We start from the raw sequence: 13118 nt of genomic DNA on the forward strand, positions 1-13118 counted from the left end.
AACAACGAAGCTAATGAAATTAGGTATGACAATTCAAGATTTTCCAAGTATTTTGGAATAAAACATTACAGAAAAGAAACAGATTATGTGAAACAACTAGAACAATTGAAGTATGAGGGGAAAAAAATGCTGTTTGGGGAATAGATGGAGGAAGTTGAAGAGGAGATGGGTGTAGAAGCAAGGGGGGTGGTCCAGATGTTGCCTAGTATTATCATAGCGTTATTAATAGAGGCTACGTGCCAAGAGATAAAAAGTTAGCTAAGATTCTGTAATTCTGCCAAGGTGTCCACACACAATGGAAAGAAGTTAGGTTATGTAGTCAGAGAGCAGCTAATTTTTCAGTATGGTATAATTGATCGATCTTGAGGAGTAATTGTTTCTTATTTGGAATATTAGTTGTGTGCCATAATGGCAGTATAAGGAGTTTACAAGCTGCTAGAACAAAAGAAACTAGTTTGGATAGGGTTTTATTATTGGATTTAATTGGGAAATTTAAAAATATTTGTTCAGGAGTTAGTTTTATGAGCATGTGGAGAAGTTCTGTCAGGGTTTGAGAGACTATCTTCCAGAATTCTTGAATGACCGGGCAAGACCACCGCATATGAAGGTAGGATCCTTTATCTCTTTCACAATTCCAGCGAAGGTCGGAGGTGGAGGGGAACCATTTATGGGACTGAAGAGGTGTTGTATACCATTGAGTAATTATTTTATAGAAGTTTCCTTGGACTCTAACACAATGTAGGGGGGCATGTTAAAAATTATATATGTGTGCTCTTCTGAGGAATATCTCTTTTAAGCAATATATTGTAGAGACATGCAAATTCATATGTGGTGAGTGGTCTAGAGGGGTCACCATAAGTCATTGTCTGAAGCACTGTCTTTTTTAAAGATTTGTAGTGAAGAAAAGTAATATTGGATAGTGTGGGTAAAGCCTTCATTTCCTGATAGGGACTAAAAGAGCCATCCTTTAATAGGTGATCTATTAAGGGGGAAGCATCTGGGTTTCTACTTATATTATGTACCATGGATTTCTCTAAGCTTGACGCCATAAAGTCCGGCACTCGAGATAAAGGGGAAAGGGGAGGAGAGAGAGAATCTGCAACTGATCTCCAGCAATTAGCCATTGTACAGGTTAGAAGATTGTGAAATGTGTTTTTATGTGTTAAGGCGGGGGACGAAAAGATTATGGAGCGTAACGGAATGGGAAACATATGTTCCTCCATATTGAGCTAGGGTTTCCGCTGCAGTTTTCTGATCCAATCAATAGTCCTGGAAAGTGTGGCTGCTTGGTAGTAAAATGGATATTGGGAGTAGTGTTGAGCCACCCCCGTAGTGTTCGGGTTCGGTTCGGTTCGTCGAACACCGGGATGTTCGAGGAACTGTTCGTCGAACAGTTCGTCGAACACCTTAGAACACCGTCGAACATCGTTAAAACCAATGGCAGGCAAACAAAAACACATAGAAACACATAGAAAACACCTGCAAAGGTGTCCAAAAGCTGACAAACTGCTCAGAAGACACTCTCTTTAAAAAAGCCGGCCGGCAAATTCAGCAGCGGCATACACCGGTACCCGACAATTTAGACAAGAAGGAATAGAGCATCACACATAGATTAGATCGATAGAAACATGTCAGTCACACATATAAGAAGCACAGTGACAGTGTTGGTTACTGCACTTGTCATTTAGTGTAAAGGATTTATTAAAAAAAATATTAGTGTTTTCATGCACCGTCTCTTTAAAAAAGCCGGCCGGCAATTCAGCAGCGGTACCCGACAATTTATAACAGACAGAATAGAGCTTCACACATAGATTAGATAGATAGAAACATGTCAGTCACATATATATGAAGTACAGTGATAGTGTTGGTTACTGTACTTGTCATTTAGTATTAAAATAAAGGATTTATTATTAAAAAAATTGGCGTGGGGTTCCCCTTAATTTTAGGCTCTAGCGGAGGTTAAGCAGACGGCTGGGGCAGATGTTTGAAGCCTGGGAAGGGGGTAATACCCACGGAGCTTCCCAGGCTACTAATATCAGCCCCCAGCTGAATACATAGCCTTTACTAGCTATTAAAATGGGGGACCCCCCAAAAAAAATGACGTGGGGTCCCCCCTAATTTAATAGCTAGCAAAGGCTAGGCAGACAGCTGGGGGCTGATATTAATAGCCCAGGAAGGGAGCCATGAATATTGGCCCCCTCCCAGGCTAGAAACACCAGCCGTCAGCCGCCCCAGAAATGGCGCATTCATAGGATGCGCCAATTCTGGCACTTAGCCTCGCTCTTCCACGCTGCCCTGGTGCGGTGGCAGGGGGTAATAGGGTTGGGGTTGATGTCAGCTTATAATGCCAGCTGACATCAAGCCCAGGTTAGTAATGGAGAGGCGTCTATAAGACACCCCCATTACTAACCCCATAGTCAAAGTTAAAAAAAACACAAACACCCAGAATAAAGTCCTTTAATTGAAATAAAGACACAATCCTTTATTGTTCTAAATTAAACCATACTTACCATCACGCCCATTCCAGCTGAAGCCAACGATCTCCTGCAATAAAAGAAAAATAATAAAGCAACCTCATCCTTACCTTTCCATGGTTCCCACGACAGCTTCAGCTCTGCTACATCGAGATGACAGGCTGGACCGCAGCAGAACGCTGCCATCCAGCCTGTCATCCCGCAGACACTGAGAAGCGCAGGCTTGCTTGCGCTGCTCAGCGTCTCTCTGTGACGACATCCAGATGAGCCGAGTTCATGTCCAATGAACTCGGCTCACTTCATGCACGTCACTGACAGCGTGGGAAAATTCTCACGCTGAAGCGCTGATTGCAGGAGAATTTTCCCACGCTGTCAGTGACGTGCAGGAGGTGAGCTGAGTTCATTGGACATGAGCTCACCTCATGCACATCACTGACAGCGTGGGAGAATTCTCCTGCACTCAGCACTTCAGCGTGAGAATTTTCCCACGCTGTCAGTGACGTGCATGAGGTGAGCCGAGTTCATTGGACATGACCTCGGCTCATCTGGATGCCGTCACAGCGAGACAGTGAGGAGCGCAAGCATGCCTGCGCTTCTCAGTGTCTGCGGGATGACAGACTGGATGGCAGCGTTCTGCTGCGGTCCAGCCAGTCATCTCGATGTAGCAGAGCTGAAGCTGTCGTGGGAACCATGGAAAGGTAAGGATGAGGTTGGTTTATTATTTTTCTTTTATTGCAGGAGATCGTTGGCTTCAGCTGGAATGGGTGTGATGGTAAGTATGGTTTAATTTAGAACAATAAAGAATTGTGTCTTTATTTCAATTAAAGGACTTTTTTCTGGGTGTTGTGTTTTTTTTAAATACTTTACTAGAAATTCATGGTGGTCATGTCTAATACTGGTGTGACCCCATGAATTTTGGGCTTGGGGCCAGCTGATAATACCAAGCTGGCCCTAACCCCTTTATTACCCAGTGAGCCACCGCACCAGGGCCCTGGATGAGTTGGGTACAGCGCCAGAAGATGGCGCTTCTATGAACGCGCCATTTTCCGGGGTGGCTGCGGACTGCAATTTGTAGCGGGGGGGGGCCCAGAAAGCTTGGGCCTCCCTGCGCTGCAGATTCCAGCCCCCAGCTGCCTAGTTGTACCTGGCTGGACACAAAAATAGGGCGAAGCCCCACGTACTTTTTTTTTAATTATTTCATGAAATTCATGAAATAATTAAGAAAAAAAGGCGTTCCCTATATTGTTGTGTCCGGCCAGGTACAAATAGGCTGCTGGTGGTTGGGGGCAGCCCGTTCCTGCCTGCTGTACCTGGCTGGACACAAATATAGTGCGAAGCCCCACTTCAATTTTCTTAAATTATTTCAGGAAATTCATGAAATAATTAAAAAAAAATTGACGTGGGGCTTCGCACTATATTTGTGTCCAGTCAGGTGCAGCAGGCAGGAACGGGCTGCCCCCAACCACCAGCTGCCTATTTGTACCTGGCCGGACACAACAATATAGGGAAGCCCTTTTTTTCTTAATTATTTCATGAAATAATTTAAAGAAAATTGACGTGGGGCTTCGCCCTGTTTTTGTGTCCAGCCAGGTACAACTAGGCAGCTGGGGGCTGGAATCCGCAGCGCAGGGAGGCCCAAGCTTTCTGGGCCACCCCCGCTGCAAATTGCAGTCCGCAGCCACCCCGGAAAATGGCGCGTTCATAGAAGCGCCATCTTCTGGCGCTGTACCCAACTCATCCAGGGCCCTGATGCGGTGGCTCACTGGGTAATAAAGGGGTTAGGGCCAGCTTGGCATTATCAGCTGGCCCTAAGCCCGAAATTCATGGGGTCACGCCAATATTAGACATGACCACCATGAATTTCTAGTAAAGTATTTAAAAAAAACACAACACCCAGAAAAAAGTCCTTTAATTGAAATAAACACACAATTCTTTATTGTTCTAAATTAAACCATACTTACCATCACGCCCATTCCAGCTGAAGCCAACGATCTCCTGAAATAAAAGAAAAATAATAAAGCAACATCATCCTTACCTTTCCATGGTTCCCATGACAGCTTCAGCTCTGCTACATCGAGATGACAGGCTGGACCGCAGCAGAACGCTGCCATCCAGCCTCTCATCCCGCAGACACTGAGAAGCGCAGGCTTGCTTGCGCTCCACAGTGTCTCTCTGTGACGACATCCAGATGAGCCGAGTTAATGTCCAATGAACTCGGCTCACCTCATGCACGTCACTGACAGCGTGGGAAAATTCTCCTGCACTCAGCGCTTCAGCGTGGGAGAATTCTCACACTGAAGCGCTGAGTGCAGGAGAATTCTCCCACGCTGTCAGTGACGTGCAGGAGGTGAGCTGAGTTCATTGGACATGAGCTCACCTCATGCACGTCACTGACAGCGTGGGAGAATTCTCCTGCACTCACCGCTTCAGCGTGAGAATTTTCCCACGCTGTCAGTGACGTGCATGAGGTGAGCCGAGTTCATTGGACATGAACTCGGCTCATCTGGATGTCGTCACAGAGAGACGCTGAGCAGCGCAAGCAAGCCTGCGCTTCTCAGTGTCTGCGGGATGACAGGCTGGATGGCAGCGTTCTGCTGCGGTCCAGCCTGTCATCTCGATGTAGCAGAGCTGAAGCTGTCGTGGGAACCATGGAAAGGTAAGGATGAGGTTGCTTTATTATTTTTCTTTTATTGCAGGAGATCGTTGGCTTCAGCTGGAATGGGCGTGACGGTAAGTATGGTTTAATTTAGAACAATAAAGGATTGTGTCTTTATTTCAATTAAAGGACTTTATTCTGGGTGTTTGTGTTTTTTTTAACTTTGACTATGGGGTTAGTAATGGGGGTGTCTTATAGACGCCTCTCCATTACTAACCTGGGCTTGATGTCAGCTGGCATTATAAGCTGACATCAACCCCAACCCTATTACCCCCTGCCACCGCACCAGGGCAGCGTGGAAGAGCGAGGCTAAGTGCCAGAATTGGCGCATCCTATGAATGCGCCATTTCTGGGGCGGCTGACGGCTGGTGTTTCTAGCCTGGGAGGGGGCCAATATTCATGGCTCCCTTCCTGGGCTATTAATATCAGCCCCCAGCTGTCTGCCTAGCCTTTGCTAGCTATTAAATTAGGGGGGACCCCACGTCATTTTTTTTGGGGTGTCCCCCATTTTAATAGCTAGTAAAGGCTATGTATTCAGCTGGGGGCTGATATTAGTAGCCTGGGAAGCTCCGTGGGTATTACCCCCTTCCCAGGCTTCAAACATCTGCCCCAGCCGTCTGCTTAACCTCCGCTAGAGCCTAAAATTAAGGGGAACCCCACGCCAATTTTTTTAATAATAAATCCTTTATTTTAATACTAAATGACAAGTACAGTAACCAACACTATCACTGTACTTCATATATATGTGACTGACATGTTTCTATCTATCTAATCTATGTGTGAAGCTCTATTCTGTCTGTTATAAATTGTCGGGTACCGCTGCTGAATTGCCGGCCGGCTTTTTTAAAGAGACGGTGCATGAAAACACTATTATTTTTTTTGATAAATCCTTTACGCTAAATGACAAGTACAGTAAGCAACACTGTCACTGTACTTCGTATATATGTGGCTGACATGTTTCTATCTATCTAATCTATGTGTGAAGCTCTATTCTGTCTGTTATAAATTGTTGGGTACATATGCTGAATTGCCGGCCGGCTTTCTTAAAGAGACGGTGCATGAAAACACTATTATTTTTTTTGATAAATCCTTTACGCTAAATGACAAGTACAGTAAGCAGCACTTTCACTGTACTTCGTATATATGTGGCTGACATGTTTATATCTATCTAATCTATGTGTGAAGCTCTATTCTTTCGGTTCTAAATTGTCGGGTACAGGTGTATGCCGCTGCTGAATTGCCGGCTTTTCATGTTTCACTGTTGGCACTGTTCCCATCGATTTGGGCAATCACTGTAATGCCACAACCACCATGGCTGTGGCATTACAGTGAGTGGCAGACAATCCCTGCATGATTGGTGCTCTAAATAGCGCCAGACATGCAGGACACGCTTTTGGTGCACGAACAGTTATCGAACATAACCTCGAACAGCCGAATTTTTTGCAAATCGTTCGGGTTCGTCGAACAACTCGAACACCGCCCAAAACAGCTCGAATTTGAGATTGGCGAACAGTTCTAGTCGAACACCGCTCATCTCTAATTGGGAGCTCCCATACCACCCGATCTCTTAGAGAGCGAAAGGGTATGTGAGTTAAGTCTCGATTTGTGTTTGTTCCAGATGTATTTAAAGAAAAATGAATTGATTTTGGTTAGGTATGTTTTTGATAATGTGATGGGTAGCATTTGGAATAAGTAAATGAATTTGGGCAAGGGGCAATAGAATACTTTTAATTAGGTTTTTCCTACCAATCCAGGAGAGATAGGGGGCTCTCGATCTCTTAGTATGTTTCATGACTGATGCAAGAAGAGGTTTATAGCTTAGATTAAATAGATCCCTATAGGATGTACCTATCTTAATGCCAAAGTATGAGTTGTAATTATCGGACCAACAGAATGAAAATTGAGATTTATAGCGTTCTATAGTTTGTGTGGGTATGTTAATGCTCAATGCCTCAGATTTAGATAAGTTTATTTTAAAATTGGACAGGGAACCATACCTCTCCACAATCTGCATAAGGGCTGGGATGCCCTTGTTTTGTCGTGTCATTGTGATTAGATGGTCATCAGCAAAGGCCATGGTTTTGTGGTGTATCCCATGTAAGTTTACTCCCACTATTTCACAACATTGGTTGATGGATTTAATTAAGGGTTCCTTCGCCATTATAAATAAAAGGGGGGAGAGGGGACAGCCCTGCCTTGTTCCATTATTTATAGTAAATGGTTTAGTGAGGGAATTATTGAGTTTGATTTTGGCTGAGGGATGACTGTACATTTGGAGTATTGCTGCTATAACATCAGAGGGAAAATTAAAGCATCTAAGTGCCTCTTGTAGGAAGGTCAAGTCCACCCTGTTGAATGCTTTCTCCGCATCAGTGCCTAAGAGCACCAATGGAAGTTTATGTTGGACAGAGTACTACATTAAATGGAGAACACGCCAAGCGTTATCCTTGCCCTCCCCCCTCCTTGATGAAGCTAGTTTGGTCTGAAGAAATGGGGCTTGGCAGATAGTCAGCAATGTGTTTTGCTAGTGACTCGCCCCCTGGGCCAGTGCTGTAGTGCGGCGCGCGTGCGCGCGGGGGGGTACCCGGAGCCGGATCCGATGGGGGAAGTAGTCTTCTTGTGGCGGTGACCCGGTCCGTGCCCAGGGTGGTCAAACTAAGTGGCAGTTATTGGTATGATGGTATTAGTGTCCGACTACGCCACCCGTTGATTTGCGGTCGCAAGGCCGCCACTGCAAAACAGTCCGCTGAGGCCGATGGTATATATGTGCAGCTATGGTGGTATAACCCCCAACGGGAGAGGTATAGCCTCAGGGCAGCTGGTGCGGGTGAAGGGAGTGATAGTAAGAGCGTCCCGGTACCTATGGTGCTGGTGGTGCGATGGAACACAGAGACTGATTGCAGTTTTCAATGCTTTACTCACAGTTGTTATTAACGTCAGTCCTGCAGGTGATGACGACCCGAGCCATGCTGCGTCCACCAGGTACGGGGCTCGACCAACCCCCAGGCAGTTCCAGAGTGTGACCTTGAACTCCTTTCCCCGTTCCTTTCTCTGGCCGTCCCCACTAGGGACCCACCCATGTCCAGCTTCCTCGGGCCTTCTGGTGGCGAAACCTTTCTCCGGTCTCCCTGACCCTATGTGGCGTGCCTTCGTGGTGGGTGTAGTGAGTGGTCGCGCCAAGACGTGGCCACGACCTCCGGTTCCTGGCTGAGGATAAGTGGCCTCCACCAGTTTGGGATCTGGTACCCTGATCTGCCAACCCTTCACCCGCTGACTCCTAGCGTGTTCGGGTTCCTTCTTGCTTCATGTCTCTGGGCCTTTCCTTATGTTTCATTCTTTCCTTGCTTCTTGTTCCTTTCTTCTTCACTCTTGCTCCCTCCAGGGGCAGCACCCAGACAGGGCTGCTGCTCCCTGTCACTCCTCTTCTCACTCTTCTTCTTTCTGACTGAACTGAACCCACTCCTAAGATGGTGCCCACCTTTTATACTCCCTCTGACACCCGAGCCCAGGTGACTAGCAACCAATGGGCTCCTTCCTATGCCCAGAAACCCACTCCCATCTGCCCCTACACCACTGGGATATTCCTCCCCCCCTCCCCACTCCAGCCAGGAACTGAAGCTGTCGTACCTGCACATCTTTCTAGTGGGAGTACCGTCGGTCTGTTCCTCGGAAATGGGGTGTGTGTGGTGCATGCAGCTAACTGAGTTCTAGTCCACACTCCATCCTTACCCGGGAGTGGAATACCACACCTCTGGTTCGAGGTGCAATACCCCTGTAGCAGCCGAGCCCTCGGGGTGCTACACTAGCATACTAGCATATGTTTTAAGATCTACATTTAGTAAGGATATCGGTCTGTAATTACTACAGCATTCTGGATACTTACCTTCTTTATGTATAAAAGAGATGTGAGCTTCCATTCACTGAGGGGGAAAGGACTCGTCTTGGAGTATTCTGTTAACACATTTTAAGAAAGTTCTAATATCTTAGAGAAGGTCTTATAATATGTAACAGGTAGACCATCAGGGCCAGGGGCTTTCCCTATAGGGTTATTTAACCCCTTTACAACACAAGGTTTGCACGTTAATGACCAGGCCAATTTTTACAATTCTGACCACTGTCACTTTATGAGGTAATTATTCTGGAACGCTTCAATGGATCCCCCTGATTCTGAGACAGTTTTTTTTGTGACATATTGTACTTCATAATTGTGGTAAAATTTCACTTGTGTTTATTTGTGAAAAAAACGGAAATTTAGCAATTTTCAAAATTTGAATTTTTATGCCCTTAAATCAGAGAGATATGTCACACAAAATAGTTAATAAATAACATTTCCCACATGTCTACTTTACATCACTACAATTTTAGAACCAATTTTTTTTTTTATTAGGGAGCTATAAGGGTTAAAAGTTGACCAGCGATTTCTCATTTTTCCAACAAAATTTACAAAACCATTTTTTTAGGGACCACATCACATTTGAAGTCACTTTGAGGGGTCTTTATGACAGAAAACACCCAAAAGTGACACCATTCTAAAAACTGCACCCCTCAAGGTGCTCAAAACCACATTCAAGAACTTTATTAACCCTTCAGGTGCTTCACAGGAACATTTAACTTTTTTCACAAAAATGTTACTTTAGTACTTTAGACCAAATTTTTTATTTTCACAGGGGTAACAGGAAAAAATGGACCCCAAAATTTGTTGTGCAATTTCCCCTGAGCACGCAGATACCCCATATTTGGGGAAAAAACACTGTTTGGGTGCATGGCAGGGTTCGGAAGCGAAGGAGCGACATTTGACTTTTTGACTCCCCTTCAGGGAACTTATCTAGATGTGTGGTGAGCACCTTGAACCCCCAGGTGCTTCACAGAAGTATATAACATTGAGCCGTAAAAATAAAATTTTCACATTTTTCCCACAAAAATGTTTTTCAACCCCCAATTTTCATAAGGGTAACAGGAGAAATTGCACCATGCAGTTTGTTGTGCAATGTCTCCTGAATAAGCAGATACCCCATATGTGGGGGGAAACTACTGTTTGGGCGCACGGCAGGGTTTGGAAGGGAAGGAGCGCCATTTGACTTTTTGATTATAAAATTAGCTTGAATAATTAGCGGATGCCATGTTGCGTTTGGAGAGCCCCTGATGTGCCTAAACAGTGGAAACCCCCCATAAGTGACACCATTTTGGAAACTAGACCCCATAGGGAACTTATCTAGATGTGTGGTGAGCTCCCTAAACCCCCAAGTGCTTTACAGACGTTTATAACTTGGAGCCGTGAAAATAAAAAAAATCTAACTTTTTCCACAAAAATTATGTTTTAGCCCCAATTTTTTTATTTTCACAAGGGTAAGAGGAGAAAATGGACCCCAACAACTTTTTTGCAATTCTCCTGAGTACGGCAATACCCCATATGTGGGGAAAATACAGTGTTTGGGCGCACGGCAGAGTTCAGAAGGGAAGGAGCACTGTGTGAATTTTTGAACGCAAAATTGTCTGGAATTGAGAGCGGACGCCATGTCGCGTTTGGAGAGCCCCTGATGTGCCTAAATAGTGGAAACCCCCCACAAGTAACCCCATTTTGGAAACTACACTCCTCAAGGATATTTTCAAGGGGTATAGTGAACATTTTGAACCCAGAAGTACGACACAGAATTTGATAACATCATATTGAATAAGTTGTCATTAGTCTTGAGCGCAAGTGCTCGCTACTTGAGTTTGCATCGGGTACTCAGGTATGCACCATGTATCGTGCATGCTCGAGTGACATGCTCGAGTCCCCCCCCGCATGTTTCACAGTTATTAGACACCCCAAAACATCCATGCGGGGATCGTTCGTGCATGGCAGGCAATCCCCGTGAGTTTTTTTTGGCCGCGAAGCATATGGGGCGGAGACTCGAGCATGTCACTCGAGCACCCGCGATACTCAGTGCATACCCGAGCAACCGATGCAAACTCAAGTAGCGAGCAGTTGCGCTCAACACTAGTCATCATATCGTCATCTTCTTTATTTACTATTGAAAAAAATCCCAATCCTAACCCCAATCCTAATACAACCTCAACCTCAACCCTAACCCTAGCCCAACCCTAACCTTAGCCCAACCCTAACCCTAACCCCAACCCTAACCCTAGCCCAACCCTAACCCTAGCCCAACCCTAACCCTAACCAAAGACCAACCATAACCATAGCCCAACCCTAACCCCAACCCCAACCCTAACCCTAGCCCAACCCTAACCTCAACCCCAACCCTAACCCTAGTCCAACCCTAACCCTAACCCTAGCACAACCCAAACCGTAACCCTAACCCTAGAGTTTATTTTTTACGCCGTTCCTCGTGCGGTATAAGTGATTAGATGACTTTATTCTTCGGGTCGGTGCGATTACAGCGATACCAGAATCATATCGGGTTTTTATGATTGCCAGCTGTCACACACTAAAAGACGCATTTTTTTGTAAAATCTAGTTTTTGCATCTCCATATTTTGAGAGCTATAATTTTTCCAGATTTTGGCAGACAGAGTCATGTGACAGCTTGTTTTTTGCGGGACAAGTTGACTTTTTATTGGTACCATTTTCAGGCACGTGACATTTTTTGATCTCTTTCCATTCCGATTTTTGAGAGACAGAATAAACAAAAACCAACAATTCAGGAATGGTTTTGTTTTTTTCATTTTTTTATGCTGTTCCGCGTGTGGTAAAATTAATAAGGCAGCTTTATTCTTCGGGTCAGTTTGTTTACAGCAGTACCACATTTATACAATTTTTCTATGTTTTGGTGCTTTTACACAATAAAAGCTATTTTATAGAAAAAAATATTTTTTTGCATCGCTTTATTCTGAGAGCTATAATTTTTGTATTTTTCGGCTGATGGAGCTGTATGGCGGCTTGATGTTTTCAGCGGTGCCATTTTTATTTATATTCGTCTTTTTGATTGCACGTTATTCCATTTTTTGTTTGGCGTTATGCTGATATAGCATTGTTTTTTTTTTACCGTGTTTACTAAAGGGGTTAACTAGTGGGACAATTTTATAGGTCAGGTCGTTCCGGACGCGGCGATACCAAATATGTGTACTTTTACTGTTTTGCTTTTTTTCACAATAATATTTATTGATGGGTACACTATATTTTTATTTATATGGATTATTTTTTTATTTTTTTTTAATATTTTTACAAAAATTATTTTTTTTTTTCATTTTTTAACACTTTTTTTACTTTTATACTTTGTCCCACTTTGGGACTTTCACTTTTTTTACTCTGATCGCCTGTATAGTATAGGGATGGAGCACCATCCCTGTGCTATACAGGCTGTCAGCGCTGCAGATGCAGAAGATACTTTGGTCATGCACTGCGCATGACCAAAGTATCTTCCTGCTGTCTGGTGATGCGTATGTTGTCATGACGACATTGGATCGCGATCACCTCCCCTTGCCCCCGCAATGATGCGATCGACTTCAATCGCAGCATTGCGGGGGTTAATGTGCCAGGATCAGTGTGGGACCGCTCCCAGCACATAGCACCGGGTGTCAGCTGTGACAATCAGCTGACACCAGGCGGCGATCGCGCCCGCACAGCCTGTGTGTGGGGGTGAAATCAACAGGGCGTACTAATACGTACCTGGCTCTTAAAGCCCAGGGCGCAGGTACGTATTAGTACGTCTTGGGCTTTTAAGGGGTTAACAATGTGGACTGGATCTCCCTTATATCAAATGGTTTGGAAATAGCTGTTTGCTGATCTATTTATAATTTAGGTAATAGAGATGAGCAGTGTTCGACTTGAACTGTTCGCCAATCTCAAATTCGAGCTGTTTTGGGCGGTGTTCGAGCCGTTCGGCGAACACGAACGATTTGAAAAAAATTTGGCTGTTCGAGGTTATGTTCGATAACTGTTCGTGCACCAAAATCATAACTGGATTTTTTCTCAGTAATGATGAAAATTAATGTTAATACGCAGTTTGAGTGTACAGCGGGGCGGGGGGAGGGGCAGGGGATGGA

The 13118-nt window shown here is 44.7% G+C and overlaps 1 protein-coding gene across 1 annotated transcript in view; it reads left to right on the top strand.

The window, feature by feature from the left end:
- The first annotated feature begins 284 nt into the window (after positions 1–284).
- LOC141156732 (cytochrome P450 3A8-like) overlaps positions 285–13118 on the top strand; it is a 469992-nt gene continuing 457158 nt past the window's right edge. The window contains exon 1 of the mRNA XM_073643055.1: positions 285–607. The gene's annotated coding sequence lies outside the window, so the exon portion shown is untranslated. The remainder of the gene's footprint in view (positions 608–13118) is intronic.

Source organism: Phyllobates terribilis, unplaced genomic scaffold, assembly GCF_046119375.1.
Source record: "Phyllobates terribilis strain yellow unplaced genomic scaffold, ASM4611937v1 Scaffold_1__5_contigs__length_1240528914, whole genome shotgun sequence".
NCBI lineage: Eukaryota > Metazoa > Chordata > Amphibia > Anura > Dendrobatidae > Phyllobates > Phyllobates terribilis.